The sequence below is a fragment of the Felis catus genome, chromosome D1 (assembly GCF_018350175.1).
Source record: "Felis catus isolate Fca126 chromosome D1, F.catus_Fca126_mat1.0, whole genome shotgun sequence".
Lineage (NCBI taxonomy): Eukaryota > Metazoa > Chordata > Mammalia > Carnivora > Felidae > Felis > Felis catus.
Genome location: NC_058377.1, coordinates 84,687,678 through 84,698,950, shown reverse-complemented (window position 1 = coordinate 84,698,950; position 11,273 = coordinate 84,687,678). Strand labels below are relative to the sequence as shown.

The window sequence follows — 11,273 nt, the reverse complement described above, 5'->3', positions numbered from 1 at the left end:
GTGTTAATCACACTATGCTACGGTCATTTGGTATAACTAGTCTCAGACATTAATGCTGACCATGTGAGTTAACAACTCAGTAGGTCTGCGATTGTCCAGGGTTGAGCAAGAAGTGCTGAGCAGTAAATGTAATCCACAATCCATAAAATTAAGCCTGGTGGAGAAATGCAGTTCAAGGACATTTAAAACAGTTAAGCAAGAGGAAAAGCAAAACTGATGTTCAGTTACATTTTCTGGGTGGCATGTTGGGCTCATAGTGTGGAAGTGACCCTTTGAAAAGGTTAATGGCAAAGCAACTGCCTCCACCATTAGTGAGAAGCTGGGCCTTTCCCTTAGGACATGATTAGGTCTTCAGGGAGCTTGTAGAAGGTGTTTCTTGAAACTGTCTGCTGTGGATTCCCTCTCAACCGCTGAACATGCCACAGCATTAATCTCACTTCCGAGCCTTCCGATCCTCTTCATAAAAAGATTGTTGTGTTCCTTGTTTTCTGCCCTCATTACTCTCGCCTGTTTCACCACCCACCCTTCCCGAAGATTCTACTGTGAGAGCATTGTTGGGGATGCAAGGAGGGGTCCAAGGGTATATCAAACAAGAAGCAGCAGAAACTCTCAGCATCAAAGTATACCTAAAAGTTCATTATGCCCAAACAGCCTTCCAAGTGTGGGCCCACAGGACGATGGCCACTGCCAGATGATTGTGCAGCTTTTACTTAAATACATCTGCTGTCGTGAAACTCATTACTCCTCATAGCTTCCGTCTTCAGCTTTATAAGGCTCTGAATAATAAAATGCTTTTCTTAAATTGACCCGAAATCTTTCCTTCTGTAACTCCCACCATTAATTAAAGCTCTAGCTTTCTGGTACCATATGAAATGAGCCATCTTTGCATATTAACACTTTGAAAATAGCTAACACAGGCCTCAGGAGCGGGGATGAATCCAAGTCTTGTGAGACCTGAAGCTTATGCAATTTGAAAGGCCCTCTTTAAGGTAAATGATATAAAATTACTCATGAAAAGTTAGGTACAAAAATAAATATTTATTTTGAATAAGAAAATGAATTTCGACCAACTGTACATTAAAAAAAAAAAAAAACTGACGATAATCCATGCTTCACAAATTCCAGAAAAAGAACATAACAATTTTATTACTAAATTGTCCAAAACACCACTGTGATATTGTGATTTATAATAAGAAAGGCATATTTGGTCTCATCCCCATTTCCTGCACAGAGGGCCTAAAACTCTTGGAATTCCTAAGTTAAGAGAACAATAAAGGTGTCTTGTTATATATTATGAGGTAATTTTTGGAATGCATCTAAGGAAGGGGGTTGGTTGCCAGGAGAACCTATCTCGTGATTACAGGGTTAGAATATCAGTCTTACCTCCCTTGACTTCCAGGGAGGGGAGAAGGGCTGGAAGTTGAATTGAACCAATGGCCAATGATTTCATCAATCGTGTGTATAGAAAGAAGCCTCCATAAAACCCCAAAAGGATGAGTTTCAAAGAGCTTCCAGGTTGGTGGAAATTTGGAGAAAGTAGAGCCTGGAAAAGGCATGGAAGCCCCATATCCCATCCTCATACCTTGCCTTAGGCATCTCTTCCATCTGGCTGTTCCTGAGTTACATCCTTTCATAATAAATGAATAATCTAGTAGCTCAGGTCATAATCTCATGGCTCATGAGATTGAGCCCTGCATCAGGCTCTGTGCTGACGGCACGGAGCCTGTTTGGGATTCTCTCTCTCTCTCTCTCTCTCTCTCTCTCTCTCTGCCTCTTCCTTGAACTTGCACGCTCTTATGCTCTCTCTCTCTCTCTCTCTCTCTCTCTCAAAATAAACAAATAAATATATGTTCTTACAAAATCCGTATTTTGTTTGCTTATTTGAGAGAGAGCACACACATGAGTGGAGGAGAGGGACAGAGGGATAGAGAGAATCCCAAGCAGGCTCCATGCTCAGTGCAGACCCTGATGTGGGGCTCAATCCCACAACTCTAGGACCACAATCTGAGTTGAAATTAAGAGTCAGACCCTCAACCAACTGAGCCACCCAGGCACACCTTTGTATCAGTATTCTGAATAACTCTATTTGACAATTATTTTGTAATGTTATCTAAGGAAAAGAAGAGAAAGATAACTCAATCTTTCTTCTAATCTCAAAATGTGTCTTTTATTTTTGATAGATTAGAAGTATTTTTTTCAAACATGCTGGTTGCCAGTTGTGATGGGTAACATCAATAAATTTTTAGTATTGTCAAATTTGAGAAAGCCTACATAATTTTCTTTTATATATGACCTCTAGGATTTGGAAGAATTTTCCACAGACCAACTTCTGGCTCTAAACATTTCATGCCTTGCTTCTCCACATTACCTATAAACATCTGATGCCAGGTACTGAGACTTTGGAAGTGCCATGAAACCCCAGCCTTGTATCTTTATGACATGCTCAGTGATGAAGGTTAGCCAGCATAATCAGTGAAAAGAATATTCTTGGAAGCCATTTTTGTCTCAGTACGGTTAGCCATACTTAACCGTGTATAGAAATGAGTCATGTAACAATATATATTGAATCACTATGTTGTAAACCCGAAACTAATATAATATGTCAATATATGTCAATAATAGATAGATAGACAGATAATAGAGGAAAAGAAACACAATGATCTAGAAAAGAAAAGTAAAGTAAATGTGAACCACCAACATATATCCCACTACACCCAAACTAAATATAATCCCATCCCAAGTTCTTAGCTGGGACTGAAAATACACACTGTCACTCTAACACTGTCTTGACACAAAAGGGTGTGGGTGGGAGGGGATGCCCTAATGGAAAGAGACAGTGGCTTTAACCAATTGTAGTTACAATATCTTACTTTAGTGAATGTTATTAAAGCTTGTGACCATGTGAAACATATTGGTGCCCCCTCGCAAATGAAGGTCCCTGAATCTTAAGTTTCCTTAGCTTCACAGAAATCTGACTCTGCCTGTGAGTCTTCAAAGGTAAATAACTCCCATGGGGCCAAAGAGAAAGCAGGTCCCTTAACACTGGTCCCAGAAAACCGATGGCAGCAGACAGGATCAGGAAGTGGGTCACTCATCTACCCTGTGGTTACTGTGGCTTTTGGATATGGCACCAAGCATGATACATTTACTGGCAACTTGACTGATCCTCGCTTTTTTGGGATGTGGTATTTTTTTTCCAGTAAAAGTCTGGGTACCCCCAAGCATCAGCTATAGAAAAGTAAAATTGGCAGTAAGTTGTGTCTTATAAAGCCAGGATCAACCTCAGATACAGGAAAAAGCTTTACTTAGGAGGGAAAAAATTATCAACCCGCCACATGAAGTTTTCATTGAACATATAACCATTTAGCTTCTCATTCCTTGTCTATGGCATGAAAGGGCAAGGTTGTCTTGAAACTAGGCTGTGCATTTAGATGAATAAATCATGCTGCCCCTCTCCTTTTCCACTTAACGCATCCTGGACCATGTTGTTTGTTTATTTAAGTGAATGTATTCCTTCTTCTCAACAAGTTTTTCATGAACTTAAAAATTATTTTTTGTATCCTCAGTATCTTTAGTATATATTATGTATAGCAGATTCCAAACAATATCAATGAAAACCTCTTACATATATTTAGATTAGTCATCTGAGTTTAACAATTGAAATGAAAATTAGTTTTCATTTTTTTCTCCTCCATATTTTTGCTTCTCTCTTTTTTGCTTTCCCTATCTTCCTTCCTTAATTCATCCTTTTGTCTGTTGTCTTTTATTTCTGCTATATTTGGGCCTTTGGACCTAGAAAGAAACTGAATCCTGGCATGACTGACATTGGGCAAGAGACTTAGCTACACTGATCTCCAATTCCTACATCTATAAAATGGAGCTAATAAGAGATCTTCTCAAAATCATTGTAAGGAGTTGATAAAATAATACAGTGAGTCTCAACCCTCCGAGAACAAATGCGGTAGTTTTATTACAAATATTTTGCAATGCCTCCTTTACTATCCTGAAATAAAATTCATAAATAACATAATCTATATGCACACATAAAAAATCCCAAATGCCCATATGTGATATAAAGAAGATATAAAAGGAAAGTAATTTATAATAAAATAACTTATAAATACTCAGGCACAATTCCACTAGACAATATGAAGCGGCCCAGTGTTTACACCTACATTTTTCACCATATATCTGTCAGGTACAAATGCAGACCAATACAAGTGTGTTATATTAGCAACTCAAGTACCATGGAGCACAAAATAAAATGCAGTCTTCCCTCAGTTTACGTAATAGTTGCAATTCTGGAAAGTTATATGTATATAAAAATATGCCAACATACTCTGTAAATCAAATGAAGTCAGGTTCTAGGCTCAGATAATTATAAACAGGTGTGCACTAGTGACCCCCTTGAAGGCCACGTGGACTCTGGCATAATTCTTCCTTTTGCAGAACTGTTCCATGCACTAAAGGATGTCAAGCATGATTCATCTTTGGTCCCCACTTTTGTTGTTGTTTTCCAGTACCAACAACCAATTCTCCCAACACCAACTGGATATCCAGTTCTGTTCAATTGTGATGTTAACTATCTAGAGTCAGGGCAGATCCCACATTTAAGGGCTCATTCCCATAAGGCTTTCCCCACTTCAGACACTAGCTTCAAATGGAATGCCCAAGTCACCCACACTTTTGCCCTACCGACTACAGATGGTGGTACAGAGTCACCACCATCTCCCCACCCCAGGCTCAACAATTTGGTGGAATGGCTCACAGAACTGAGGAAAGTACTATACTTACCATTAAAAATTTGTTATAAAAGATACAATTTACGAATAGCCAAATGGAAGATATGCACATGGCAAGGTCTAGGGTAGAGGGAGGCACAGAGCTTCCCTGCCCTTTATGGTCATGCTACACTTTTGGGATGGAAATATGTTCACCAACTCAGAAGCTCTCTAAACCCCATTTGTTTAGGTGTTTTGTTTTTTTTTTCTTTCTTTTCTTTGTGGAGGTTTTATTATGTAGACATAATTAGTTTAATCATTGGACTTTGGTGATTGACCTCAATATCCAGCCCCTCTCTCCTCCCCAGAGGTGGGGAGGGGAGGGGAGGGGCACAGAAAGTTCTAACCATATCATCGTGGCTGGTCTTTCTGGTGACCACCCCTCATCCTGAAGGTATCTAGGGCCCCCATAGCCTCCCCAATTCCCCATCTCATTCCCTACTCCTTGCCTAACAGCTATCTCACTAGAAGACAATACACTCTTATCGCTCAGGAGATTCCAAGCATTTTAGGGGCTCTGTGCCAGAAAACTTGGGCAAGAGTTTATTTTTTTCATTCTACCACACTACTCCATAAATGTCAGTAGTATTCTTAAATTATTATGGCAACAAAAAATGGCTACACAAACTTTCCAAATGCCACTTGAAGGTGGTACCCCCTTGACTAAGGACCATTGAAATATATCTCTAAGTAGCTAATGTAGTGCCCATATTGTAGTAGATGTACAATCAAAGTTAGTTGCCTTTTATTTGTCTCTTCTATTCTCTTTTTCCTCTATCAGTTGCATGAGTCCTGAGGCATTGAGGAATTATAAAAGGGTGGTGGAGGACTATGTCCAAGTCATCCGTTTGGGAATAAGACAATGGGAAAAACAAACATGACTGAAGTAGAAGAAAATCCATTCTCATCCATGGGGCCCTTTGACATTTTTTTCTTTTTCCTTCTGTCTCTGTCTCTCGCTCTCTCTTTCTCTCTTTTTGCCCTGCAAGACATCTGTACTCTATAAGGACACACGTCCACCTAATTAACTTATTGGTAGATGGGAACTTCATCATGTTCAAGTAATTTAGAGGCAGTTGCCAAAGGATTAGGGGAATAGTCTTGGTTGTGTTTGCTTTGAATGGTACTGAAAACAAAGGTGACATCAGACTTCCCTATGGGCATCTGTTTCATTTCACAGGGAAACTGAAAAGGAATTGCCTGTTAAGGCCAGAGCACATTTGGCAACAGGATTTCCAATGAGTACCTTTGTGGTGCTGACAATAAACAGTGTCAGCTGAAGATTCCTGGTTCTGCGGAACACGTGTCCTTTGGGAAAGCCCACAAAACTTTGAACTTGGATTGGGGGGCAGGAAAGAGCTTTGCAGAGATAAGGTGATAATAAATTGGGTTAATTAGGATCCTTTCTGGAACTCATTTTGATGCTCTTATCTGCCAGTTCAGTGTGTCCTATGGATATTTACTCTTTCATCCTCACTTTTTTTTCTGAATGCATTATAGAACAGAGACATGTAGCATTTCAAAAAATAAAATATTTCAGAAAGTAAAGAGGAGAACAATTTCGATGAGCATGCAGGTAACTGGGTGAAAATCTCTTAGAGTCTTTGCTCTTATAGAAGTGATAGAGTCCTGGTCAGATAATGTTGGGAACAAAATATCAGATACATCTTTTGAGACTGTCATAAAATTATCACTTAGAATTAGTTGTAATATGAACAACAACAACAACAAATACTTCCTTAGCACAAAGCACTGAAATAAGCATTTCATATCCTTACAGCAGCACCCTGTTGGTTTTACCATCCCATTTTATAGAAAAACTGAGCTCTGCAAGGTTAAATACTTTGCCAGAGTGCTCGCAGCTAAAAGACAAATGTGAACGAGGTGGGAAGAAAGTCCACCTGATTGCAGAGACCTTGAGTTTTCTACTTCCTTCCTCTCTCTCAGGTTTAAGATACCCCAGAATAAGCTCTTACTTTTCTTGGCACTGAAGCAGTGTCTAAGTCTTTCAGGTATAGAATAGGCACATGTTTAAAAATACGTAATAAAATTTAGAGGCAAAAAAGTTGATAAATTTGACTACATAAAATTAAGTAAAAATTTTGCAGAGCAGAAATACCTTTTTAAAAGGTTAAAAGTAATGAATGAACTGGGAAAAAATATTAAGTTCTTTATGCTCTTAAAAATTGAGAGATAAATGACCAGAAGTATGATACAAAAATGAGAAAAAATGAACACAAAAAATATAAAATGGCTCTTAAACATATAAAAAAAATTCAAACCCACCAGCCATTATCAGCAAAATGCAAATTGAACCAACAAACTATATGCTTTTTCTCACCAATTATATTGGTGAAAATTAACCAGTAGATAGCACATTCTGTTGTCAAGATGATGGAGGAACAAGTATTCCTTTTTTTCCAATGTGGGGCTCTAACTCACGACCCCGAAATCAAGAGTCACATGCTCTACAAACTGAACCAGGTAGGCTCCTTGAAACAAGCATTCTTATATATTGCTGATAAAAATGCAAATTTGCGTGACCATTTTTTAAATGTTTACTTTTGAGAGAGAGAGAGAGAAAGAAGGCGGAGGAGGGGCAGAAAGAGAGGGAGACAGAGGCTCTCATGCTCCATGATGAAAGCAGAGAGCCTGATGTGGGGCTTGAACTTGCAAACTGTGAGATCATGACCTGAGCCAAAGTCAGACGCTTAATCAACTGAGGCACCCAGGTGCCCCTGGCAAGTCCGTTCTTGAGGATAATTTGGCAATGTCTAACAAAACTACAGATTCAATTACTTTTTGATGCAGCAGTTTCACTTCTAGGAATGTATATTGAAGATATATGTCCAGCAATTTGTAAATACATTTGCACAAGTTTATTCATTTCAGCATTAGTTGTAATTGCAAAATATTAGAAAGAATTAAAATCCGCATATATAGGGAAGTGGCATAGTCACTCAATGAAGTGCTATGTAACTATAAAAAAAAAGAATTGGAGTGATTTTTGGGATATGCTGTTAAATGAAAAAAAAAAGAAAGCAAAGTGTAAAGGGTATTTGTAGCATGTTACCTCTTGTGTAAGAAAGAAGGAAATATAAGAAAATATATAGGTATCAGTCATTTGTGCAAAAGATATACAGACAGGAAACACTAGAAACTAATTGAATTATTTACTGAGAGGTGGTGGGTGAACAGGATGGAAAGAATGGGAGAACAGGACAGGGTTGTAGGGATCAGAGAGAGTGACACTTCTTTGAGTGTATTTTTAAAAAATATATAGCTCTCTTAGGTACATTTTGCACACTCCCAAAATAAATTTATGAAGTTTATAAAAAAAAAAACAGGATACGAGGAGATCCCCAATGGAATACAAACAATAAAAATGAACCTAACTGTATGACAAATTAATTATATAACTACTCCAAAAGGAGAAAAGAAGAAAAGAACTAATATGAGTAACATTGAAGAGCAGTACTTGGATATGATTCAGCTAAAGACAAAAGTAATTATGTACAAAGACTATACTCCACTTGGTAAGTTTATTTTTTTTCAGAGGGCATGTACTAGAAATTCTGAAACTCTTTATGTACATTCTAGGCTTGAACAAATAAATAAATGTACATAGTGAAAGGTCGCTCACTGTTAGAGAAAGGGGTTATAAATAAGAAAAGGGGGGATACTAAAATTAATGCTATAGAGTTTGACTAGAATCATAGGTATCAGCATGAAATCGGTGATAGATAGATGGGTAGATATAAAAATTAAGATATTTTTGTATGCATGTGTGAGTACACTTTGTTTATTTCCAAGCTCTATCCACTTGGGAGGGCTTAGAAACAATGATTCCCTGGTACCAATGGGAATATCTTGTGCCCATATCTTGGTTTCTCTTTGAGAAATGTTTGATGCCAGAGGTGAAGAGAGGAAAGCACAAGGTGATTCTAGAAATCTTGTTATGCCAGAAAGTAAAGAAGTGCTGAAAAAAAGGACAGGGACATGTTTACAGCACACAGAAATGAACTTAAAGGGGCTCTGATTGGCCAAATCTGGGGCAGTTTAAGAAACCAAAATCATTAATGATAACTCAGGAATAAAATAAATAACTATTAGTTCACACGTACATAAAAATAGTTGAATAAATAAATAAATGGAAGCAAAGGGACAAGTCTTTCTTACAGTGGATTTCTAATAAATAAATGTGGAATAATATTAGGAAACAAAACAGTAATAATTTTGTTTTTATGTATTTTGAAGGAGAGCAAGTATGAAGGGGGGAGGGGCAGAGAGAGAGAATCCCAAGCCGGCTCCACTCTGAGTGTGGATTGAGCTCTGTCGCGGGGCTCAATCTCATGACTGTGAGATCATGACCTGAGCCAAAATCAAGAGTTGGATGCTTAGCCAACTGACCCACCTAGGCACCCCAACAGTAATAACTTTTATAGATAAGAATCATTATGATACTAAAATTAGTAGGTGAAAGTATGATGATTTGCATAGTACAACATAGCCTTCCAAAAGATACTTATTAAGTGATCAAAATTAACAAAACCAGTAATAAAATATACTGACATCATGTAATTCCTCATATGATGCACTAAGAAGGGTACATCACAAATTCTGTGACCTTTTTGCAGAAATGTCAAAAATGCATGAAACTAGCCTGAGAACACCTCAGACAAATTCAAGTTGAAGAATATTCTACAAATAACTAGTTAGGACTCTTTAAAAGTATTGAGGTCATTAAAGATAAGAAAAAAAAACTGAGAAACTGTCACAGAATGTAGGAGACTAAGGAGACATGACATCTAAATACAATGTGGGAACCTGGATTGGATTTTGAACCTGCAAGAAGATATTAGTGGGGACACTGGTGAGTTCAAATGAGTATTCCATCAGTGCTGATCTGATTTCAGCCTTATTTCTCATAGGTTCTGGAGGCTGAGAAAGCCAAGGACAATTAGTAGATTTGGTAGCTGGTGAGAGCCCACTTCCTTGATTCATAGACAGCTATCTTTTTGCTATGTTCTCACATGGAAGAAGGGCTAATGATTTTCTTAGGGGTCTCTTCTATAAGGGCACTAATTTCATTTATAAGGGCTCTATTCTCATGACCCAACCACCTTCCAAATATCATCACAGTGGGGATTAGGTTTCAACATATAAATTTGAGGAGGATACATTCAGCCTATAGCAGTAACTCTAAAATTATTTTAAAATAAAAGTTTAAAATATATGCCTATTGATTATAGAAAATCAGAAAAATTTAGAAAAGCACAAAGAAAAAACTAAAACCATCAGTAATTCCATCACCAGGAGATCAAATATGTTATTATTTTGGTATAATTGTACATACATTCATTTTTTTCCAAAATTAGACTAATCAAATGTTCATTGTTACATAACCTGCTTTTTTCCCCCCAGTCAATGAGGCAGTGCTATGATGCAAGAATAACCACCCTGCAAATGCAGAAGCCAGGGTTTTCTTTGGTCTCTCTCACTAAGTTGACTTGTTAATTGGCTGTGTGATCTCAGGCAAATTCCTTAACCTCTCTGGGCCTCATATTATTCCATCTCAAACCAGGTCTTGGATTACTTCAATTGGCATATCCAGATTTTGACCAAAACTCAAAATTATTGCAGGGAAATATAGAACTTAATTTGAAATTACCACAAATGCTTTATGGAATATCCATGAGTCGGGCAGCAGTAGAGATCATTTAAGCTTTTCCAGGAGGGAACATATCAGATGCCACATAGCTTTGTTTCTGACTTTCCAAACCACCAAGTTCTTTACAGCCTCAGGGCATTTGCACTTGCTACTGTAAAATGTTTCCTTTGACCCACAGCTAGTTCACATTTCTCTCATCTCAGATATAATCTCAGATAACATCTCCCCAAAGAGGCATTATCTGGCCACTTATCAATTACTCTGTATCCCATTATCATTCTATTTAAATTGCTTCATAACATTTGAAATGATCAGACTTGTAGATTTGTTCAGATACCCATCATCTATTTCCCTCCACAGATTGTAAGATCCACAAAAAAGAGTTATTGAGTCCTTGTTCAAACTGTGCCTAGAACATCACCCAGCATAAAAAATGCCTCAAGGCAGGAAAGAACTTAGTGGGCTGAAAATTAGAAAGGAGGCTGTGTAGCTGGAGCTTTTAGGGTGAGGAGAAAAGCCGTAAGAGGTGATTCAGAGAGGTAGGCAGGGCTTAGACCACATAGGTCTTATTGGCATAGTGAGAGGTGAGAATGATCCTGTCACAGGAGAGCCTTTGAAACTCCTCAACCATACATACTTCCAAAAAATAAATCATTTGCAAATATCCACACTTTACCTATTGTTAGTGACCAACTACTTGAGACATGCTTCAGAGCTGATCATCATCATCCTGGGGTCATGACCTTATAGCTTTACCTGATGAGCTCAAAGGCAAGGGATCTTTCAGCCCTGGCTCTAGGGAGTTTGTGCATCCTAGAAGT

The 11,273-nt window shown here is 38.0% G+C and overlaps 1 protein-coding gene across 1 annotated transcript in view; it reads left to right on the top strand.

Annotated features, from left to right (window-relative positions):
• Positions 1-1,197: 1,197 nt before the first annotated feature.
• The window catches only part of LOC123380556, a 29,840-nt gene continuing 19,764 nt past the window's right edge, over positions 1,198-11,273 (top strand). Inside the window, exon 1 of the transcript XR_006586486.1 lies at positions 1,198-1,515. The gene's annotated coding sequence lies outside the window, so the exon portion shown is untranslated. The remainder of the gene's footprint in view (positions 1,516-11,273) is intronic.